Here is a 25,466-nt window from a genome sequence, read left to right as displayed (position 1 = left end):
GGAACTCCTCCTCAGTAATTTTTGTCTTCCATTTTCTACATTACAGTTAAACTGGGACTTCTTTGAAGGGCTACTTTTAGTTTTTAAAGTACCAGTTATGATATGAATTGTATGAGATGCTATAATCAAAATGATACATGTTTAAAAACATATTTTTCAAATATTATTTATAGCCATTTCATAGTTACATTTTATATCTTTACTTCCATCTCTAGCTATCATTTTTTCTCCTTTCCTTTACAGCAAAACTCCTTGGAGCTTCATCTGTACACAATGCAACTTCTCATGCCCTCCAGCCTTTCGAACCCATTCTAGGTTATCCCCATCAAATGACCTTATCTAGCTCTCGGCACTAAATATAATCTATATGCTAGTGATTCATGAACCTGAACCTTTCACCATAGAGTCTAACATCTTCAAATGTCCAGAGGCAAATCAAATTTAACATGTACAAAACTGATTTATGAAACTTGCCATCATTCCTAGGAGTGAGACTGGGGAGGGGAATCTTTCTCTGCTATAATTTTCCTTATTTTAGTTAAATAAAAACTCCCACTCCAACACAGTTGCTCAAAACCTTGGGGTCATTCTTGACTCCTATATTCCTTATACATTTCATATAAACATTGTCACACTATCTTGTTGACTCCAACTGCAAAAAATACTTGGATGTTTACCACTTCACCAGCATCCTATCTGAGCTCAGTCCTTGATTTGGTCTTTCAACTAATCTGCCTACTTTTCCCCTTGCCACACTGCAGTATGTTTTAAAGACAACAAAGTGATCCAGTTGAGACATAAGTGGTGTCATCTGGCTGCTCAAAAAATTCCAGTGACCTGCAATCTCTCTTAGTGTAAAAGCCCAAATTTCTGCAATGACCTATAAGGCCATATAAAATCAATTGCAAAGGTAATTGTTTCCTCACTGCCCCTTTAATCTCTTCTAGTCCCTCCACCTTGTTCTCCCAACAGCTACATTGACCTCCTTGCACACGCAATCCTACCCCAGGGCCTTTGCATTTCCTATTGCCTTTGCCTAGGATTCTACTTGTCAAGATATCAGCTGTTTCCCAGATATAGCTCTGTTTGCTTCCTTCATGTGCTTACTAAAATGTCAAAATCTCAGTTAGTTTTGCCCTGGAACCCTATCTAAAAGTTCACTCATATTCCCCAATATTTCATATACCAACTCTGCTTTATTTATACTTCCTCTTTAGCAATCATCACTGTGTGATGTACTATATATTTCATTTATTTATCTTATGTCCTTCTGTCTTTATCAGCTAGAATATAAGCTCCATGAGGACAAGGAATGTTTTCTTTTTAGTTTGTTACTGTATCCCAGTTCCAAAAATAAAGCCTGGGACATAATTGTGTTAAAAAATTGTTTTAAATGGTCTACATATCCGCAGAATTTATCCTAGAGCCTGACACATAGTAGATGCTCAATAAATATTTTCAAATGAATAAATGAATATCCTAAAGCAATGATTACATTGTCTTGTACCGGATAATAATTTGATAAATACTTCTTGAGTTATTAAATTTCTTTCTAATGTTTTAATTTCATTTAATAATTTCCTTAAAAATTGTCTGAATATTAAAAAAATATTTGGGTCATTTTCCTCTCTATTATTTTGATTTGTCTCAAAAATTAGAAAAAAGAAATACTGTCATTCTAATAAATCAAACTTTCAGAGTTAATCAAGAAAATTATTATAAAAGCTAGAAGCTATATTAAAATCCAATGTTGTTATGTGACACTAAAAAAAAAAAAAAGCCACTTTAGCTTAAAAAAAAAAAAAAAAAGGTGGTTCTAGGACCATCATTTAAAACAAAATAATTGAGATTTCTAACAGAATAATGTCCTGAAATAACATCTCAATTTCTTCAGCAACATTCGCATCACCATTTATAGACTTTTATTCAGTATGATGGTATTGCAGACACAAATTTATAGCAGCTAATTTAAAGACATACAATGACAAAAACTAAGATTAAATTAATAAAATAAGTAATCATGTATTTTCTTCCTTAATTAAAAGTCCTATTTATACAGAGTAGTGAGTGCCTCAGGACATTCATATTCCATTTTATTGTATTTCTTATTATAAGAAGGAATCATAAAAAGTGAAATAAGCTTTGATTGGATTTGTCATATCCTATACAAAATGTAAATGCACAATTTAAACCATTGCCAAAATCCCTATACTGAAAACATACTGCTCTAAACATTTACCAAGACAAATCCACTCACTCTACTAAAATAAGTTTATTTGCTGATAAGATACATAAAATCTACAATGAACAAATGCTACTGAATGTCTACCTTGAAGATTTAGTGCCATGACTGATTTTTGTTTATTCCCAGCATTCACTGATCTCATTTTACAAATCTTTTCCATACGAAAAGAAGGAAAAACGCAAAAGCATTCTATAGTCTAGTCAGAGAGGTATCTCTTTTGATGTGTTTTATATGCAAAACTGCAAACAGCGATGACCTAGAAAAGGAGAAAATGCATTCTAAAATGCAAAGTGAAAAATGTGCGAGAGAAGCCAGATAAGCTTCTCAAGGCATAGACATTTTTTTCAATTATAAAGTTAATACCAGATCATCGTTTAAAAACCAAAAAAGAACAATAGAGAATTATGCATAGGAAAAAAATTAAAATTTTGCTTCTCAACCTCTGTAGCCATCTCTGCCATTCAACTTTCTTGTCCAGAGTGAACTTTTTTTTTTGTCTTTTGAGGGCTGCACATGCAGCATGCGGAAGTTCCCAGGCTAGGGGTTGAATCAGAGCTGTAGCCACCTGGCCTACACCACAGCCACAGCCACGCCAGAACTGAGCCTCATCTGTGACCTACACCAGAGCTCATGGCAAAGCTGGATCTTTAACCTACTGAGCGAGGCCAGGGATCGAACTTGTGTCCTCATGGATACTAGTCAGATTCGTTTACACTAAGCCATGATGGGAACCCCATAGAGTGAACTATTATATACAGTTTCTTCTATATCCTTCTAGAATTTTTCTACATGTACATTTTACACAGAAACTTCTAGAATTTTTCTATATATAAATTTTACATATTTCTTAATAGATGATTTTATGCTATTTCATATGAAGTCTGCTTCCAAATAATTCTTAAACCATAAAAAGAAAATGTTTTGGCAGACCTCGGAAACCAAGTCAGTCAAATAATTAAGAACTTACATCTTATATCCATTACTTTTCAAAAGAAGGCAGCAGTAAATTATGAGCAATGCTATCTGACAGGATTACATTGCCAAAAATAACTTTTTTCCCTCCGTGAAAAATTTTATCAAAATCTACATACTGAAGAATCATACAGAGTAAGTTAATGCCAAGAATCCATTCTAAGTGATCATTACTTTGGGACCACAGAGGACATGGCTTGGTAATGCACCCTTAGAGTACATCAAGAACGCCTATTGCCCTGAAAGTGTGGGGACATCATGAGTCAAAAGACTTGGTTTTTTGGGTTTTTTTTTTTGCCTTTTCTTGGGCCGCTCCCGCTGTATATGGAGGTTCCCAGGCTAGGGGTCTAATCGGAGCTGCAGCCACCGGCCTACACCAGAGCCACAGCAACGCGGGATCCGAGCCGCGTCTGCGACCTACACCACAGCTCACAGCAACACCGGACCCTTAACCCACTGAGCAAGGGCAGGGATCAAACCCGCAACCTCATGGTTCCTAGTCAGATTCGTTAACCACTGCACCACGATGGGAACTCCCCAAAAGACTTAGTTTTGTCACTCATCAAGTGAAATATCCACATAATGTTCTTAGATACACATATGATGGAATAAACAAAAAGAATATTAGAGTAATTGGTATGGATTTTCAAAATCAAATTTTTTTAATAGATAATTTGACTTAATAGGTAAGAGAATACAGGTGATTATCCCCAATTGTTAATTTTATCCAGCAATGATAGCCCCATTCCTCTGACTCCTCTAATGTGTTATCTGTCCCATGCATGATGTTCTCTTTTAATTAAAAAAAAAATTGGCGCATTTTGGTAGGGTGGAGCTTCCCATTTCAAGATTACATGTAGAATTTCCTCTCACTGATTGTGTTCTAACATCAGAGACCATATGCAAGTAAGTCCTACTTTCTTTGGCCAATACTCAAATCATCTTGTTTGAAGACCACTTTTCAGGGTAGCCACAAGATTTTTCTTTTCTTTTCTTTTTTTTTTTTTTTTTTTTGACAAATTAGTAGGTATTTTTAATTTTTTTAATGATTTTTATTTTTTCCATTATAGTTTATTTGGTTTACAGTGTTCTGTCAATTTTCTACTGTACACCAAATGACCCGGTCACATATATATATATCTTCTTTTTCTCACATTATCCTCCATCATGTTCCATCACAAGTGACTAGATACAGTTCCCTGTGCTATACAGCAGAATCTCATTGCTTATCCACTCCAAATGCACAGTTACAAAGAAGATGTTCCTTGTACAAAGTTCAGTGCATCCTTGATTGGTCACTGAGCCATCTTTAAGCGGCTGTGATTCTCACCGGGCTTCCTCATAATGGCAAAGATGGTGCTTTACATGGTAGCAGTTAGACAGTCTCCCAGAGCTGACTGGCCACCTTTGGATCTCCTCATTTGTTCTTCCTCCTCTGTGATATAAAATTGAGACTTTGGGCTCACTTATTTCAAAGCTATAGGTTCTGTCATACTTTTCATGCATTTATTTTGAGATTCAGTGAACAATTACTCAGCAGTTTTGCAATATCACCCATGCCCCGAGGGCAGGGTGTATAGACAACCCTTCACTGAATCCTGAATGGTCAGAGAAAGTTTAAGAGGAAAATAGAAGCAAAGTAAAAATTGGCAAAGTAAAAATTGAAGTTATCCTATTGGAACAAAAACGTATGGTGGCTAGGGCTGATGCATACATAAATTTGCTCATCAACAAACGATGACTGCCAGGACTTTCTTAACAATGCCATGCAGCATGGATACAAGTTGATTTTAAGGATGGTGATGATAGAAATTTGGCTCTGGCTCTTATATATATCAGGAACAATGAAAAAAAAAACTGCATTAACTTCTTGGGTCAAGAATTTAACTTTAAAAGGAACATTTAATAATACTCCAGGAAATAGAAATCTCCTCCAGTTTCTCCTCCATTAGTACTCCACAAACCTTCCAGTGCCTTTACTGATCTGCTCATCCACTAGATTTTGAGCTCCTGGGGAGTAGCAATCCCCTTTTAGAGCCTAAATAATTATCACAGATGCTTAGACAGTATTCAGAAGACAGAAGCTGCTATTAAATGTAGTGCCTTGTGAATTGATCAACCCCAATCATAGAACAACTACAACAACAAACACCAAGCTCTGAATGAGTTCACTTATTTGCTTACTTATTACACAGACTTCCTTTGGAGTTCTCTGTCATTCAGATTTAAGCCAGGATCCTAAAGAAAAAGAATATCTCTAAAGTTTTATAAGACTACCCATGCTGTTGAATAGAAACTTTCTAATTTTCCATAGGAAAAATAATCATGCTAAGTAATAAAAGCACAGCAGTAACAAAGGACAATGGTTCACTCCTTCACTGGATCTTTTCCTTGGTATTTAAATCTTCTCTATTTTTAAACAAACAAGCAAAACAAACTTCAAAAATCTCATTGACCTCCTTTCTCCTCCGGCTAGAAGCCTCTCTCCATCCTTTTTCACAACCTTTCCAAAATGCTGTCAATATTACCATATTTCTATTTTCTCACCAGCCGTATTATCTCATCCAAACAGTTCTTTGTAAGAGCTTCAAAACACAACTGACATCTTTAGAGCTCATATTATTTGGCTTCTCAGTATTTATTTATACCGTGAAAATATTTCAAAGTATAAGTAAAATTTATGTATCAAAATTCTCTTTACAATATTCTTTTCTTGGCCTCCTTGGTACACTTTTTTATTCCTGTATCTCTGGTTACAAAACGTCTTCTTTGCAATATTATCCTGCAGAAAATAAGCGTTTAAGAATCTGCTATCTTAGATAGTTTCCTACATACTCAGTGGCTTCAATTACCTTCTACAAGTCAATGAGTTTGTCTCTGTGTAGACCTCTGTTTTCAGCTTTGAATCAGTGCATGAAACTCTCTATCTCTATATGGTTGTCTAAGGCTTTTCCTAAATATTTCTCAAATTTGTCCACTGTTGGCCTCCACTGTTAATGCTCAACTGTGTTTGCCCACTTCTATCTCCAGGGTTATAGTACTGCATTCCTAACTGGTTTCCACATTGACCGTTGCCCTCTCCAAGTTTATCCTCCAAACTGCAGATCGAGTCATCTTTCCAGAAAAGCAAATCTGATCACAGTCATCCCACTCTCTTCTCCACCTTACAACACATTAAAAATTCTTCCTGAAGTCTCAGTGGTCTTAACAAAAAGACCAAACATTTACAGGGCGTAGTTACCTCTTCAGCCTCATCTCAATTCAGTCTCTTTCTGAGCAGCTACACTCCAGTCAATGTCTTTCTTCCAGCTCCTTGAATGCTCCCCTGGCCATCCACCAACAAGCATTTGAACAAGCTGCACCCTCTGCCAACAATATTCTCTTTCCTCTTACCTCCTGAGCAGACTTTGACTTTTTCATATGCCAATCCTCACTGAAGCATTTCCTGACCTCTGCTCTGTAACAAATTACCATAAACATAAAAGCTTAAAACAACACAAACTTATTGTCACACAGTTCCCATGGGTCTGAAGTCTGATTTCAAGTTAGCTGAATCCTTTGTGTAGGGCTTCTCCAGACTGAAATCAAGGTGTTGATATGCACAGCTTCATCTAAGGCTCAAGATCCTATTCCAAGATCATTCATGTTAACTAATGCTTCCCCTGTCATTGTAAGGCTGAGTTTCTCATTTTTGTGCTGGCTATCATTAATGAGTGAGTGGATAAACACATTATGGTATATCTATGTAGTTGAATGCAATTTAGCAAGAGCAGTGAACTATTTGTGCACACAATAATATGAGTGAAACTTAACTATCTATTCTGAGAGAAAAAAGCCAGACCAAAAAAAGAATGCCTACTGTATGATTTTATTTACATAAACATCTAGAAAACCACACACATCTATCATGGCAAAAGCAGATTACTGGTTGTTTGGGGATAGAGCAGTTAGAAATGGGAAGGAGAGTTAAAGCTAAGCAAGAGGAAATGTTTGGGAGTAACTATGGATTCATGATGAAATTGTAAATTTTAAATATACGTCAATTACTCCTCCATAAAATGATAAAGAATTATCATCTCCACCATCATTAGATGCCTTTTTTGCCTTAAGTCACTTTGCTTTCTCTCAATGATCTTGGTCAGGAACCTAGGTCTTCTCTGAATAACTTCTGAGACATGGTCTTGAGAGTGCTTTAGACTACCAAATGACCAACAAGTTAGAGCATTGGCAAGTACGGAGCTAAAGGACAATTTGGAGAATTTATGAACATGTTTGAAAACTATCTAGTAAATTTTCATCCCTACCCAAGAGATCTTCTCACACAGACCTTTAAATCAAATGGCACCTTGAACCAAAAATAGAGTATGTGACAAAGATTTACTGAAGGTGGCAATGAAAGAAAATTGAATTTCTAAAATTTATTTTAGTGATCAGTAAATCAATTCAAGCTAAGCTAAGGGCTTTTCAATTATACACCCCAAAAATTAATTTTAATTGAAATCAAAGTGTCATTTTTTTCCTGAAACCAGAGAAGAGCAATACTAGAAATGTTAAAATGTTACAATACTCAACTTGAACTTGAGTTTATTTGACTCAAGTAGTTCAAGTTCCTGCTACTCAACTTGCTCCCCTTGTTACAGGTAAAATAGTGCCCATGGTTTGTGGATACTTCAGTATAGATCCCACTGGATGATATCTTAGTAGAGAAAAATTAATATAATTCTCCAAGGTGCATGGAATAATTCCGTTATAACTACAGTTGATTAAGTTCTAGTTAGAACCATATTGGGCTTCCAGTAACCACAATTAGTGGAGTGCAGTTTCTCCTCCCAAATCTGAAGAAAAATACCTGTATCAAAGAAAACTCTAGTTACCGTCAACTACATAAATGAAAGTACTTGAATACCGCAGCATGTACACAATTAGCTAATAAACTTCACTCAATAATTATCTAAAATTAGGAAAGCATAAAAGAAAGGAACATGCTACATACCAACTCCAGGTTTTTCCCTAAAAGCATTGCTCTCCAGTGGTGACAGTCACAACATGTTTGGGAAAACGTTATTGGACCTTGTGGAGTTAACGATGTAGTGTGGCTTTCAGCTGGGAGGAGAGCTTTAAAGCAGAGTTGTAAGAATATTGTGGTAATTGTGCTCAACACCAGGGAAAAGAAGTAAAACAGCAAGATGTTGAAAATAATATGTTTTAATGGAAAGAAACATAAAACAAACTTCACAATGGTGCCCTTTTAATGTGCTCACGATAGCTGTTAATTTTGAAAAGGTAAGTGGACTGTTTATGGCATATTCAGAAGTAGAAGGTAAATGTTAAGAAGGGCTATTTGGGGACAATAGAAAGTATGGTAGTAAATCTTACAGTAGTAGCTGCTTAAAATCTTGCCATTTTCCAAATTTAGTCTATGACCCAGAAAACTTTAACAGCTTGAAGCCTGGGAGCATCCTTAAGCAGATCAAAGAACCAGCCACACGTTTGGACTTTATAATCAAGAGAATGGATTTCTGCACAAGTTAAAGATACCAAACAGTGGGAACAAATTTATTAAAGTATGGAGTGAATGGAATCATAAAAGTCAAAGAAGTTTAAAGTGGGAAGACCTTTCCAGGTAATATAATACAACTCCTTTTTTCATAGAAAGAGAGGACACAAGCCTCCAGACATTACATGCCATGCTTAAAAGCACACAACAGAAAACCTTTGCAATCACGACTTTCTACAAATTATTTAAATGCCTGGAACACAGGAGACCATAAAACATATTTGCTGGATGAGTATATACATAAATGCTTTAGCCTTTTATTTAAACATTTAATTATGCATAGCCAAGTAGTTGGCAAATAATGTTAGTCTGCAAATTCAGATTTTTTGATTACACAGTACCATTTATTATTAATTTCACAACATGGTGTTTGTAACCATGGTGTACAAACCATGGTTTCTACAATCCATGTTTGTAACCATGGTGTTTGTACAAAAACATGGAGTTGGTATGTAGCACATTCCTATCTTTTATGCTTTCCTAATTTCAGATAATTATTGAGTTGAAATTTATTAACTAATTGTGTACATGCTGCAGTATTCATGTATTTTTATTAACTTAGTTGATGGTAACCAGAGTTTTCTTTGATACAGGTATTTTTCTTCAGATTTGGGAGGTGAAACTACACTCCACTAATTGTTGTTACATGGAGTTTGGTAATCTTACTCAGAAACCCTAAGCTACGATCAGAGTCTCTGAGTCTGAGAGGAGCCACCTACTACCTCTCAGGTCACTGAGGGTTATATATGTCGAGGATAAGGTGTTCCTTGGACCCCACCTCCACTCTAGTCTCCATATACTGCACCATGCCCAGGTCCTGAGCACCCCTCTGCACTTAGCAGTCTGTCCTTCACCCTCCCTTCTCTCGGTCTTCATCTTCGTTTCCACCAGTGAAATGTGAGAAACCAAGAGCAGGATTCACAAAACAGTGACTACAAGGACAGCATGTCAGGCAGATAATGAAAATGTAAGGAGAAAAAAAGCAGAAAGGCTTCAAGCACATAGGACTGATAACTACGAGTAAACTTAGAGGTCTGGTTTTTCCAAAACAGGGTAGAGGCAGAAAAACACTGAAATTATATCTTAAGTTCTTCGCACTCTATCGCTAAGGCCTAGAAAGCAATACTTGTTTGCTACAGCTGCTGTAGCAGAGAACCAAATCCTGGGTGACTTCAACAATAGAAATGTATTGTCTCCCAGCTCTGGAGGCTGAAGTCTGAACTCAAGGGGTCAGTTTCTTCCGAGGTTTGTGAGAGAAAGATGTGTTTCAAGCCTCTCTCTTCAACTTTTAGCTGATCATCTTCTCCTTTTGTCTCTTCACATCACCTTCCCTCTACATGTGTCTGTCTCTGTGACCAAATTTCCTCTTATTTAAGGACACCATTCATTTGCTTTAAGGTCCACACTAATGACCTCATTGCAACATGACTGCATCTGCAAAGGTCACATCTAAGCGACTGGGAGTTTGGATTCCAACATATCATTTCAGGGGGACATGATTCAACCCGTAATAAATTGGATTACATAAAAAGTAAGATTTAGTTTTTTTACTTTTTTCACTTGAAAGGTACAAATGAAATTGTCAAGCAGCCATAAGATAACAGCTTTACTTTTGGAACTTGATATTATATTGAGTTAACAGTTTGGATACAGAGGTGGGCCTCCTGAAAATTCGCTTATCTCCAACCTGCCAGTGACTTTGTGTCTGTACTCTGGAAAGTAGCTTTTTATGGTCCATGAAAAATCAATCTTCAAATAGACAATGACAAGGAAGTCTTGTGTTAGTTCTCTGCTTTTTCACAAGATATTAGATTTATGTAATGGCTAAGAAGCATCTTCCACTGTTAGCATTTTCATTTATGCATTTTTGTAAAGGTGAGAATCGAAAAAAAATTTCCAACATTTTAAAGAGTGACTAGAAATTGGAGAAAATTGTAGCACATTAATTTGCTAAAATATTAATGAAAAATTATAAATAAGGCACTAGAGTGGCTAAGAGATACCTTTGGAGTCTGATGGATCCAGGTTAAAAAAATCTGTCATTTGCTAATTATATGAACTTGACAATTAACCAACCTTGCTATGCCTCAGTTTATTACTTGATACACTTGTATTATTACGTTTTATTTTTACTTTTATTTATTTATTTTTTTGTCTTTTGTCTTTTTAGGGCCACACCCGAGGCATTTGGAGGTTCCCAGGCTAGGGGTCCAATCAGAGCTGTAGCTGCCAGCCTACGCCACAGCCAATGCAATGCGAGATCTGAGTCATGTCTGCAACCCACACCACAGCTCACAGCAATGCCAGATCCTTAACCTACTGAGCAAGACCAAGGATCGAACCCGCAACTTCATGGTTCCTAGTCGGATTCATTTCCACTGCGCCACGATGGGAACTCCTATACTTTACTGATAATAGTACTAACATCATATACATACTGTGAGAAGTAAATTAGAAAATGTACATAAAATTCTTGTAATAAAGACCTAGTTCACAATAAACGCTCCATATATGATAGCTTTTTTAAATAAAGGATGAGAGCAGGATAATTAAGTTACTATATAAACATGAGCCCTATATTATGATATTAACAAAGAATGATAAGATTCAAAACTAATGATAACAATCAAAAAGAAAACAACACTTTGCAACTTTCATTTCACCTTTCCTTCTGAATTATAATAATTTGCTGAAGCAGCACATACATCCCTTTTACTCAGATTATCAATTTGAAGCCATTCACTTGTATTCACTTTTGAATTAATACTTCTTAACCTGCATTGTTATTTTTTATTAGCAATTTTCTATCACAAGCATAGCAATTATAAAATCATGTATCACTAGAAATTGATCTTAGAGATAATTTTGTCCAACCCTTTCAATTTGCTCATGAGGAAACTGATATCCAGAAAGGTTAAGTGGTTTTCCTAATGTTATATTTTTAGTTACCAATCAACCAAGGCTTTTGGATTCCCAGTCCAACAGTCATTGAAGGCAGTAACTCTTCAAAATAATGCTAACATGTATTATATTAAGCAACATATTGCTAAACTTGCAAATGTTTATTTTTTACTTAATTCTATCAAGGAAGAAGAGTTCATTAAAGTTACCTATTGAGGAGTTCCCATTGTGGCTCAGTGGGTTAAGAACCCATTAGGATTCGGGTTTGATCCCTGACTTTGCTCAGTGGGTTAAGGATCCGGTGTTGCCACAAGCTGCATCGTAAGTCATAAGTCGAAGATGCAGCTCAGGGATCTGGCATACTGTGGCTGTGGTATAGGCACGCATCTGTATCTGTGATTCGACCCCTAGCCTGGGGACTTCCGTATGGCACAGGAGCAGAATGAATGAATAAATAAATAAATAAATATTTACCAATTACAATTAAGTACAGCACTAGCATCTGATATCATTTAATGTGTCCTCATCGAGCAAGAATTTATAAATTGCTATTTTTTGGGTACAAATAATTGTATCCATTTGAAATTTCAAATTAAACCATACCAATCTTGATTTAAAAAGTAAAGACAGTATAAGGAAATGAAATTAAATTGATGGCACAGCCCTTGACTAAATTCACCTGATTAACATGAGGAACTCACTAAAAGATAAAGTAAGAGACAAGACTGGTTAACATAATCCGATCTGTCCATATCAACTCCTCTGGGAGACAATCAAACCCACAATGCCTTGCATTATTTGTTTGTTTTTTCCCTGATCTAAAGGTTGAAAAGAAACTGAGGTAATTTCTACTGACAAGATTTCTAATCATTTTCATGTCTCTGCTTTTTCAAGAGTTTTGAGCATAACAGCTAGAAGAACTAAATGAAAACTAAAGTAGTGGTGTCAGTTTTGGGAAGAATTTGTCTTCTTTGGGGAGAAGGGAATAGGAAGCAATAGTCTGGTTCTTATCAAAGACAAGCTCCTAAGGATAGGTAAATTGTTCACATTCCAGACACTTTTCCCAGGGCTAGAAAAATTGCATAGAGCAGATTTTAACAGATGGAGAAGTCAGTTAACACTAACAGAAGAAGCAGCAGAGAGTCAGAGAAAAGACTTCAATGGAGAGATGGTGTAAAACAATAAAACAGTGGTCTATTTTTTTCCCTCAAATTCAACATAGAGAAAACAATGGAGAGACCGTTTAAGGATATAATATGCCAAAGGCCCACTGACTGAGGTTATGTCACAGAATTAACTGTGGCCTTACAACTGTGGAACAACTGTAAGGGGAAACAAACAAACAGAATCTCTATGTTGAATTGAGGAAAATGACTTGTATTTGTAAAACAAGGGCTTGAATTGGGGCACAGCATCACCAACCTATCTTGGTTTTCTCATGTTTGGAATTTGCCATTTGCCACATTTTATCTGTTGATGTATTCACAGAGAATGGGCAGACTCAGCCTAGTTTACAAAGCAATAGAAATAGAAGCTGGTTCTGGGATGGATGCATTTTACCTTTAAAAGAAAATATAGCCAGATGCATATTAGTCTTTAAATTTAAGATCTTCTTAGATAACCTCTTTATTACTCTGATCTGGTTGCCTGGAAGGCCAGCTGGAGCTGTGCTTCTGAAACACTATCTGTGGTTCTTGGATCTGTTTTTATCTCATTTTGGTTTATTTCCTTATTTTGTTGGAGAAAATCTTCTAAAAGCTATTCATGAAAAAGGTCTTAAAATTTATTTCTTTAACTTTATACATGACTGATAACTTAGTTGATTTTAGAATTTTAGGTTGGGATTCATTTTCTTTCAATATTTTGATTCTTTTGCCCCATTATATGCTAGCTTCTAGAGTTGCTGCTGAAAAGTCTATTATCTTGATACTTTATCCTTTCTATGGGGCATATTTTTATTTTCTTTGAAAGCTTTTAACATTTTTTTACTCTCAATATGATGATGAGCTCACTCAAGCTAGAAATTTATGCCTTTCATATAAGAAATATATATTATCCTAATCATCAACAGCAGCAGCAGCATTAAATTTTCCTTTATCAAAGTTTATTTGGACCTATTTTCAGTCTCTGTCTTGGGTTTTACTTTTTGAAATATATCTTCAATATTATATTCCAAAATTATATTAATTTTGTTTATATGGTGTATCATTTTTATTTTTTATTTTTTGCTTTTTAGGGCCACACCCATGGCATATGGAGGTTCCCAGGCTAGGGGTCTAATCAGAGCTACAGCTGCCAGCCTACACTACAGCCATAGCGACACCAGATCTGAGTGGCACCTGTGACCTACACCACAGCTCACAGCAACACTGGATCCTTAACCCACTGAGCAGGGCCAGGGATCAAACCCAAAACCTCATGGTTCCCAGGTGGATTCATTTCTGCTGTGCCAGGACAGGAATTCCTGTTATTTGCTTATTTTTAAAATAGTCTTCTATTACTCCATAGATATAATATTTTATCTTGTCTCCAAGGAAACCAGTCAGAGTTCTGATGTTTCCTTATATTCCCAGGATTCCCTCTGTTTCCTTCAAATTCTCCTCTGTGGTTATTTTCCCCTCTGTCTTTCAAGGAGAGACTTTCCTAAAATTAATAAAACATTAATTTGGAATTTTTTGTGCTTCAGCACAACTTTGCAACTGGTAGACTTCCCCATAGATGGACTGGGTAGAGATGTGGCCATTTCATCAGGGGATTATTCCAAAACCAGTAGCATTAAATTCTTTTTTTCTTTTCCTTTGAGATTATTTGTTTGCTCCAGAGAAGGTGCCTCCAATGCTCTGACTGGAGTATGTACCTGGCTCACAGTATTTTTGAAACTGAGGAGTGCAAGATTGCTGAGGAGTTTCATTTCAGTTCGTAGAATTTCAATTAATTCTCTTCAGGATGATCCTCTTTCCTCTCTTCAGTGTGTCGGCTGTCTCCTGGTCCAGAGCCTCTCTAGTTCAATTTTTCTGCAGAATCCCGAGTATCCTGCTGGGGCAGGGGAAGACTCACCAGGCTCCATGGTGTGGCTCTAGCAGAGGGCATTCTGTGTTCTGCCGCCTGCACTCTCTGCCTTCACACAGGTGGCAGAGGCTTTTCCTATGTTTCTGATGGGGACCAGCTTGTTTCTCTTTGTTATCTCATTGCACAGTATGTTTTCCTTCTCTACTTATGTGGATTTAACACATCGGATACAGTTTTATACAGGATGTGGCCTTTAGCAAGACAGGAGCTTAAAGTTCAAGGTTTGAAATGATGGGATGAAGAGAAAGAGAGCATTGTGTGGAGGGAAATACCATGACTAGAGTCAGGCAGCCAAAGTGAACTGGGGTTATACGTATGCCTTGGCAGATGCAACGCCCAAAACCAAAATGAAGAAGAAAAGACTTCTTTGAAGAACAGTGGTTCAATGGGAGCCAGTTAGTGAGGGCTTGAAGACTGAACTACAGGATTTGAAATAGGTACAAAGGGCAGGAAGGAGCCATTGACAACTCTGATTTGGAGTGAAGGTTTCAGGTGACTAGACAGGCATGCAACTGGATACGAAAGATGAAAGAATAGTATTGGGAGATGTTCTCAGAAAACCCCACATTCTGATCACTACAGGCTGGACATCACCCTGTTATTGTAAGGTCCCTTTAAGATGAAGGTTGATACATTGAGGGATCTAAGGTTTGCCTTTATATTTCTGGAATATCTGGAATATCTGTATGAAAAGTGCTACTCCAATTGTTCAAATGTATCTGTGAACAAGCATCTAGGGAAGATCTGAAAGATGGACAAAAAATTACATACTTATGATACTAGCAGATTTATAAATACTTAAGATAAAGGCCACCAGAAGAGAGAATACTTTATAGCTTTAGAAGAGAAACTTTCATAAACTAAAGGTCATCCTTCCATGTGCAAAAAGAATTCCCGAATGTAATCCTCGTGCCAGGCATAGAAGTAAGACTGATACAATTTCATTAGGAAAGTAGGTTCAGGATGGCAAAGTTAATTCTCAAAATGCTATCAGGTGTAAGAGGATTGATAGCTAGGACAGTTTTAGCCATAGAGTTATTATTCAATAATGCTTATTTGATTATGAATAAAATGAAATTGATAATAATTATAGACCTATACTGGTTTTATAACAACCATACGGATTTGAGGTTGGGCATACTTAAGTACAAAAAAAAAAAAAAAAAAAAAGAAATGAACAATCGAAGTTCCTGTTGTGGCTCAGTGGGTTAAGAACCCGACATAGTGTCCATGAGGATTCTGGTTTGATCCCTGGCCTTGATCGGTAGGTTAAGGATCTGATGTTGCCACAAGCTGTGGAGTAGGTTGCAGATGCATCTCTGATTCAATCATTTGCCCAGGAACTTCCATATGCTCCAAGTGAGGCCATATAAATAAATAAATAAATAAATAAATAAATAAAGGGTGAACACTCATAGAGAAGTTCTCTGCCTTTGGAGAATTTCAGCCAAAAGTCCTGGTTCAGGTATAAACTTGTGTTTCTAAAATATATTTTTTGCTCTGACCAAACAAGATTTTGTCTTGAAATTACAATGGCAATTTAGACAGACACAGTGTAATCCCTAAATTAGCATTTGGTGGGACTATTTAGACCAACAATTTCATCCCCAGGGAGAATAACCTTCAGTTATTTATGGACCTAAGTGCAGGTGCCCAATTTTTTCTCATCCAAAGGCAGCCGCCTCAGCAATTTAGTGTCTCTTGCCACCACAGCAGGACATTGATTACTTTGATACTGAAAAAGAAAATGCCACCTACGGAATCATCAGTTCTATTTCTTTATTGGTGCCAAGAGGGTAACTGCTCCTCGCCCGGCTTCACGCGGAGAAGAATGCCATCTCACAGGCTGTTCTTCCTGCCTGACCCACGTCACGCTCTTCTCCCCACCTCCAGAAAGAACCAGCGAGAGTCCAGGGTAGACTGCAGCCATCTGCTGCCTCCAGGGGCATCTTGACTGACCTCAGCTACAGAGTCATTCAGAGTTTTATAGCTGGGAAAAGGTGGGCAGAAGTTACCAGTGAAGGCCAGCTTGGAGCAGATGTGTTGGGCAGAGAAATCAGGTATCATCAGCATTGTCCCACCCACTTCCTCCTACCAAACCCTCCTTTGTTACATTAAAGATGTACCCTGTTTACTTTTTTATCACCCTCAAAGCCTTTCTTCCTGGGATTCATTGTTAAAAAAAAAAAAAAAATGTAATTATTTCACATTTTTTTTTCAAGGCTGTACATGCAGCATATGGAAGTGCCCAGGCTAGGGGTTCAATCAGAGCTATAGCTGCTGGCCTATGACACAGCCACAGTAACACAGGATCCCAGCTGCGTCTGTGACCTACACCATAGTTCATGTCAATGCCAGATCCTCAAACCACTGAGTGAGGCCAGGGATTGGACCCGTGTCCTCATAGATACTAGTTGGGTTCTTAACCTGCTGAGTCATGACAGGAACTCCTCACTTCACTTTTTAAAGCTTGTCATGGCTGTCACTTTTTAGATTAAAATTCACAATTATTGGAGTTCCTGTTGTGGCGCAGTGGAAACAAATCCGACTAGTAAACATGAGGTTGCTGGTTTGATCCCTGGCCTCACTCAGTGGGTTAAGGATCCAGCTGCGAGCTGTGGTGTAAGTCACAGATGCAGCCCAGATCCTGCGTTGCTGTGGCTACGGCGTAAGTAGGCAGCTGTATAGCTCTGATTTGACCCCTAGCCTGGGAACTTCCATTTGCTGTGGGTGCTGCCCTAAGAAGAAAAAAAAAAAAAAAAATCACAATTATTATCATGGGCTAAAAGACCCGCACAATCTAAGCACTGGATAGCCTCATCCCTGTCACTCTCCACGATGGTCAGTCTGCTCTGGCCAGACAGGTTCTGTGCTCCTTCCCACTCCACAGGAGCGGCTCCACCCCATTTCCACCTGGCTAATTCTGCCTCACCTTTATGTGTCAGCCTATGCCACTTCCCTGCAAGGATGTTTTAACTGCCAAGTTAGATTCTGCTAATATGCCCTCTGATCCACTCTGCACTTTCCTTAACCCACTGAGCGAGGCCAGGGATCTAATCTGAGTCCTCATGGATGCTAGTCAGATTCGTTTCCACTGAGCCATGACGGGAACTCCTCTAACCAAACTTTTGTCCCATGTAATCCATATTTTAGTTGGTCTTTAAGGAAGAGAGTCCAGGACAATTACATAAGCGGTAATACTTACAAATTTGTAGCAGGACTAAAGTCCTGCCTTTAAAAGTCAGCTCGGACAGCATTGCAGTGTCAGAAGCAGAGTTCAAAGGATAAAAGTGATTGCTATTAAGAGAAAACAAGGCTACCAAGTCTCCATGAGCATCTTGGAGCAGGTGAGGTTTCATTAAACTGTGTGAGATAGCAAAGATTGAGACATTGTGAAAAGGGTAAGGATGGCAGCAGTTATTCTAAGCAAGGAGGATGTCTTGAGTTACAAAATAAATTCTAGCCTGAGTAAAAGGTTCCCCCTTGAGGAGAAGATAAAAAAGGCTGGAGTAGGTCGGGGTTGGACCGTTGAAGACCTTGGATGGCAGCCCAGGACTTCAGCCTTGTGACTGAGGCCCCAACAGGAAGAAGTGAGTGCCTGGTGGTTGTAGGAGCAGAAGAGGCAGAAGCAATGGGAGTGGAGCCTGGAGAAGAGACCGAAGGACTCCTGCAGGCAGAGCCTGTACCAATGTGAGGTGGGCATCTCTTCCACGAAGGACAGATGCAACCCTGGAATAGGAAGGGATTGGAAGCCCAGGCTGATCTGTTAGATCGTCCGACAGCCTCATGGAAGTGCTTCAAAAAACAGAATGGAGAAAAAAGCATGCAAAAGACTTGTGTCCACAGTTGAGGAGTCTAAACAATAGCTATGACCTTGACTTTCAGATTACCTCTGTTAAGTGGTGGGAGCTTTAGAAGGGTTTTGAGCAGGGAAGTGGCAAGCTAAGAGCAGTCCTTTAAGATGAATCATCTGGGTGGGCCAGTGAGCGACATATATATTCTGAATCAATGAGATCTGTCATCACAAACTGCACTGGGACCACCGTCTACCAAAGATGTTGAAAGTACTTTTCTATCTGACTGCAGTGAGGGAGGTGTGTGTGTGTTGGAAGGGGTGGGGGCGGCAGTTTTCACAACAATCAGATGATATGATTAGAATCAATGTTATTCTTCCCTTTTGGCCAAGGGTGAAAATGTGAAATTGACAGTGTAAGTAGCTTGTCTAGAGTAATAATTCAAATTAGTCTAAGAGCAGGGAGTAAAACTCTTTAGTTCTCAATCTCTTTTCATTAAGCTGTGATTATGGTTAAATGTAGTCTGGGGCCCGCCAGTTTAAGGGGTGTCTCACAGGCTGCAGGTGGAGTCTGACAGCCTTGGTCAGAAGGACCCAGCTTTTATTCCTTCAATGCTATGGGGCCTACAATAGCCCCTTTACTTGCAGAGACCTGAAACTTCAAGTGAAGACCAGTAGTTGCACCCACAGCCAAGTCCACACACCTGCCATAATGACAATTTAAAATGAAAATCTTTTGCAGAGAGTGGCCCCAGAAGCTCATTATTATAGCTGAGAAAAAGATCTTATAGGCAGGTAGTTTCTCATACAGGGTAGTCCCTCCCCACCCCCCACTCCCGAGATCTGAGAGGTCAAGTGACTTGTCTAAGAGTGCACAGCTACTCACTGGTGGATCCAAGACTAGAATCTGGGCCTTCTGTTTTAAGTTACTTGTTCAATAATGGGTCTTTAAAGATTCAGTTAAAAAAAATCCAGTTCATTCTGCAAGAGGATTTGAAAAGCCAGAAAACGAATCCAGAATCATTCTTTACTGATATTTTCAATGTCCCTCCATCTAAATAGCATTCTATGTGGCTGCAAGCCCTAATACAAGTCAAAAATATTATCATTTCTGACTGAAGTGCTTGAATCAGTCCTATAGAAGAGTTAGTTGAATAGAGCAACAAACAGTAATAGATGGTTGGAAACAATCATCTTTACCTGATCTGACCTCACCTGACTTGATCCTCCTTAAGGTGCTCTCAAAAGTCCTTGAGGTTGAATCATGGCTTTTTATGTTTCTCTATGACCTTAAAGCTGAATTTATAGGAGATGCTCAAACATGAACTGATTGGCTGAGGAGGAGAACACCACTGTGAATAACGCAGTGCTGGAAAACATTTAGATAGAGGAGTCCAGCCTGGTCCAAAGGCCAACTTCCCAAAGCCATGAGCTGCAAGCTAACAATAGTGGCAACAAATGCAGGAGTGGTTTACCATCTCTCCTGATGACCGTGTGGTTTGGCAAACAACCCTGTGAGTGGAGAGTGAGGAAGCAAAGCCTGGGAGTTTGCAAGAACCTCCACACTTATTTTGAATCATTGTAATAGCCTGAGGTGAAGCAGGGGTGGTGGCCCTCTAATTATTATTATAGGATAGTGTCTGGATAGAAAGCTCCTCTCCAAATTTGCCATGAGAGATGGAATTCACTCACAGGTGAGTTTGAATCAAGCTGGAAGAAGAGGAAGGATCACTCAAGGGCCACCACCATGGAAGCAGTCCTGATGCCACACTTCTAGCCCCCTGAGGACAACTGGACCATAAAAGGAGTGGTGAGGAAGGAGAGGGTTGGCATGCCAGTGTCTGCTCTGCTTCTGCTCTGGCTTCCCTGGTCAAAATCTCAAATAAGTCAAGGTGTTCTGGATCTAGAGTCGTAAAAACTGAGTTTGCTGCCAATGGCCAACTTTGACTTTTAGGAAAGGACTTAACCTTTCTGCCCATCATGTGCTCTTCAGTAAAATTGGGCACTGTATCTATCTCAGAGGTTAGTTGTAAGGATTAAATGAGATAATAGGTAAAGAATGCTTACTCAGGGAGGAACAGTGTAGGAAAATTTAAATATTTATTATCACTAGTCATCACTGTAACTCTTGGAGGATGGGCTCACTTGGAGACAAGGAAACAGATGCTTAGAACTGTTAGCAAATGCCCCATCTCAGATTCAAACTCAAATCGCCCAGACTCCTACATTCAAGTACTTAACTGATACATAATGCCATCTCCTTGATACTAACACATTGTTGAAAAAAACCTTCATTTTGGAGTTCCCATTGTAGCCAGAACCCCAACTAGTATCCATGAACTAATGAACAAATGAACCTGACTAGTATCCATGAGGACTCAGGTTTGATCCCTGGCCTCACTCAGTGGGTTAAGGGAACCAGTGTTGCCCTGAACCGTGATGTAGGTCGCAGACACGGCTTGGATCTGGCGTTACTATGGCTGTGGTGTAGGCCAGAAGCTGCAGTTCCAATTCAACCCCTAGCCTGGGCACTTCCATATGCCACAGGTGCGGCCCTAAAAAGCAGGAAAAAAAGAAAAAGAAAAAGAAAAAACAAACCTCCATTCTTCTCCCAAAGGCAGAATATTTAATTCCTATGAATATCAGCATTCAATAGTCTCTTTCATGATAAAAATTAAATCACATTTACGACCATTCCAGCAGGATGCTTGATACATTTTTGCATTAAAATTTTTCCATTTCTTTCCTTCTCGGTCCTCCCCTCTGTCTTTATCTACTGCTATAATGCACCCAGCCCTTAAACTGTCCTTACATCTACGTATTTCTACAGAATACAAGGACACTGTGGCACCAGCAAAGAGAGTAATTCAAAAATACAGGCGAACTCCCAACCTATCGTAGAGGTGGCGATTTTGCAATTAATTTTCAAGTCACATCCATGTATCCAGGGTGCTGTTTAACTCACAAAATATATATATAAAAAAATCGCCAGACTCCTACATTCCAATATATATATATTGGAAAAGAAGTCCTCCTGTTTTTAGAACAATGGACATAATCCCCAACCTTCTTTGTCTCCTTCAAGGTTTTCCTAAGGCTGGTCCTCAACTATCCTACTAATTCCATACAAGATAACCTTTTACACTATTTCTGATTTGCTTTGTTTCTCTGGTGGACATCTTTTGTTCTGCACCCTTGTGTCTCTACTGTTTTGTTTTTTTTTTGACTCCTCTAGCAAGGTAGGATTTATGATGGGCATAACCTTGCACAGCCTATCAAAGATATAGGCCTATTTATCCTCCTTTTGCTCCCAGGGCTCCTACCCGCCTTTCATTTCTCAGGCCTCCGTGGGGGCACTTCCACCACTGCTAAGAACTTCAGGAAGGTCTCCATTCAAGGGGCTCCTGGAACACTTCAGCAAACACAAATCAGATTTTCAACAACTGCTAAATTACGCCTTTCCAATGTTCAGTCACTGACATATACCAGAGGCAAGTTTGTAATAGCTTTTGGGTCCCATACCTCATAGAGGAAAGATTCATTTCAGCACACTATGTCTCTCTTTTTTTTTAAATCCATAGTGAAGAAAAAAAAATCTACTGTTTTGAAACCCTGTCTTAAGAAAATTGCCCATTTGCACTTCAGTTTATAAGAAAGATTGTTAACAAATGTTGATTTATGGTAAAATACATACAGACAATAAATTCTAAGCATACGGGGAAAACAAAATAAATGAATTAGCTACCACAAAGTATTTTCTTCTGAATACTTTTCAAGAAGGAAGAGAATAAATCTAAGATATTTATAGCTTTACAGAAATATAGTTTCAGACCCGGAAACACCACATCTTGTCCAGAGTCCTCATTTTACAAATGAGCAAATGAAGTCCTGAGAAGGTGACTGATATGACAAAAGCTACCAAGTCACTGACACTTCTTTTTCAATGAACAAGTCCATCCAGGATAAAAAGCAACCAATGTGATTTATTCTTTGGTTACCTATTTGCATAAGAGTTGCTCTGGAACTATAACCCTTGCTCATGGGATTGCAAGGTTCCTTACACTGAACCAGTCCTGGGTACGAAAGGGGTCACTTTAATGCCAGTTTCCCAAAATTCAGTGGATCACTCCTCATCTCATGGATGCAAATCTTACACAATGATAGATAGCTTTAAGTCTCCAGGTGTTGATCAGAAATTCATCTGCCTCCACAATTTTCCTTCTATAAATACTGACCGGACCCTCAGAGTCAATTCCAAGAGTCTTTGCATTGCTATTGCTTGCTGTACCCCCCACTAGAGTACTGGTATTTATGCAAAGGGTGGTTCCAGGTTAAGTGTGAAAATGCCTTTCTCCACTCTGAGTCACCCTTTGCCACTGAGAACCACTGGAGCATAACCTGAGACCTCAAGTTTCTGGTATATCTACATCCCTCTTCAGTTTTTATGCTTTCCTTTCACATGGCAGACTATATTGCTGTGACTCGACAGGGGTTATATAATTCAGTCCTATGGAGAGACCTCCGTGCCATCCTGGAATGTCCATTCCAGGTCCGATAAGCCACGGTGGGATTATATAATACAAGTATGTCTGCAGGACATCAGCCCTCTAGAGAATGGAAATAAACCTGAAAGAAAGGGAAATGGCCAGTGGACCCAACAGATACCCAGTTGGTTCACTATGGGACCCCCTGAGTCAGATACCACGATGCCCCTCCCGGTTCTCTTCCTCTTTTCTTACACAGATACTTTCCCCAGTGTGACTCAGAGAATGTGAAGGAAGATAGGTGTGCAGCCTCTTTTACCAACTTATCAGACATTGCTGAGCATTTCTGATTCCCAGGAGTGAACTGACCTTAGGCTCAAGCTTTCATAAATTAGTTTCCCAATATTTAAAGAAACAGCTGAACAGTTCACTCAGAAAATCTTGTCCAATCTCCTAACTTGGGTGTAGGACTAACTTGCATGGTTAATTTTCTTGCTTATCAGAGAAAATGGCCAAAGCCAATACAGGGTATGAAAATGACGGTAGTGTAAATGACGGTAATGGAAATGACCCTTTAGCCACGGATTCCCCATGTTATAAAATCTACCCTGAGAGTCTTAGGCCTTGAACCATCTATTTGAGCCACTGTTACTGCTCACATCAAAATACTTCAAAAATCCAAGTATAATATTAAACACCAGAGTGTAATTATCTCCAAATTAATTCTCCTGATTGTTTACTGGGGGAAGATAATAACTCGTTTTCATAGTGCCAGAGAAGTGGAAATCTTTTATCTCAAAGTTTGGACATCCATAATAACAGCATATTTCATTTTTTAATTTGAGGCAGAGCTTTTTCAGTCTACCCAGCCCAGAATGTGTGCATGTAGCTCCAGGACAACAACAGCGTCTTTGCCAGGGGTGCTGGGCTCTGGCTTTCAATGTGGACTACACAGGCCAAGTCGCTTCTCCAACAAAAGAGCAATTGGGAGAGAAATTCATCTCATTTATTGTAAAACAGGAAAATGCAATTATGCAATTTGCAATTAAAATGAGGTCTTCCATCTTTAAATTTAAATTGCTGAATCACTTAGCTTGGTGCTTACATACTGACTTATATATTTTATATTTCCTGTGATTATGTCTCCTTTCCCAGTGATGGCAGAGACCACGCATTAAACTTTCCAAATCTTCCACAGCTATTTTGGGACTACCTTATACAGAGTAACATTTATTGCCTATTGACTTAAACTGGGCACAGAGTGCTTACATTTTAATTGCATTTTTTAGATTAAATTGAATCTTCCAACTGAACACTGAAGGGTAAACACAATGCTATTTACCAGTCTTTATTTTATGCGAGTCTGTGTTGAATTTTGAATGATCTTTATAAAATGCTAAACCTCCAGCTTTCTACCAAATTTAAAATACTTTAAGTAAAATAGAAGACAAAGTTATGCCATGCCTCAAATAAAAGCTGCAGTCAGCAATCTTAGGGTCTGTCAAGCCAGCTTCACCTGAATTTATCCTTGCCTCTGAAACAATTTTCCCTAATCAGAATGATCTTCTAAGAGGATAAGTAAAATCTCCTGCTGAGAGATACTGATCGGATTCTTCTGGTAAATGCTATTAAGGTAAACACTTGGTAGAGACTTTGTCACTGAAACTCTCCTTATCTGCTCAGGGCCATTCTCTTTTTGGATCTTTAATCATCATAGAGCAATCTGGACCAGGCAAGTGTAAGGCTGGAATTGGAAGGAAGAAGCAGTGTCTTCCCTCTACAACATCATTTAGCATTCTTGGAAGTTACTGAGGATGCAACTACATACACAACTTCTTACTTTTTAGCAGAAGAATGAATGAATGCCCCAGAAGAGCCCAGCATTCTTCTGCTAAGCAGAGGTGGGAAAAATGAGGTTGATGCTAAGAATTTTGTGTTTGAGAAACTAAAGAGTGGATGCAGGAAGACCTGTGGAGACCTGTTGCCGTCATCAAGCTCTACAGGAGGAAGGAGGTGGTCTGGGCAAGGGGGTGGCAATGAGGCCAGAAAGAAATGGATGGACAGGAGCTGTATATCAAAAGTGGAAGCAACAAGACTCGGTGAGAGATTCAAGATGGAGGGTAATAGAAAGGAAGAATAAAGGATGCTGCTTAGGTTTCTGATTTGATGGTGACATTTTTGCCAAAGTGAGGGTGAGGAGGACCATGGCTCGCTCCCCTGGCATATTTTGCACTGACCGTACCCCTGATCCTTGAGGCAGATGCCAGCACAGATAATTGCTCATTATTTGGGTCATCTTCCAGATGAGGTCACTTCACAGAGACTTTTGAAATTTGCTGCCTCTCTTTGTCTATTATCAATATTTTCCCAAGGTAGCTATTTCTTTGTCCATTCCTTCTTTATAGAATCCTTTTTACAAATCTACTTATTAAAAATTTATCCTTC

General features: G+C 38.6%; 1 long non-coding RNA gene across 3 annotated transcripts in view; it reads right to left on the bottom strand.

Annotated features, from left to right (window-relative positions):
- LOC110257237 (uncharacterized) overlaps positions 1-25,466 on the bottom strand; it is a 175,883-nt gene that overhangs the window by 135,101 nt on the left and 15,316 nt on the right. The window contains exon 1 of one of the 3 annotated variants that reach the window (XR_002339584.2): positions 6,459-6,608. The exons of 1 other annotated variant lie outside the window; for it this stretch is intronic. This is a non-coding gene — a long non-coding RNA (uncharacterized LOC110257237). Of the gene's footprint in view, positions 1-6,458; positions 6,609-25,466 lie in introns of those variants that run through there. One more of the 3 variants, XR_014831282.1, reaches the window with a different exon arrangement.

This window comes from Sus scrofa, chromosome 16, assembly GCF_054392235.1.
Source record: "Sus scrofa isolate SSC_HxYL_T2T_F1_AM1 chromosome 16, Sscrofa_HxYL_maternal_Yorkshire_Landrace_v2.0, whole genome shotgun sequence".
NCBI lineage: Eukaryota > Metazoa > Chordata > Mammalia > Artiodactyla > Suidae > Sus > Sus scrofa.
The sequence above is the reverse complement of the archived record's forward strand: the minus strand, read 5'-3'. Positions and strand labels throughout refer to the sequence as shown.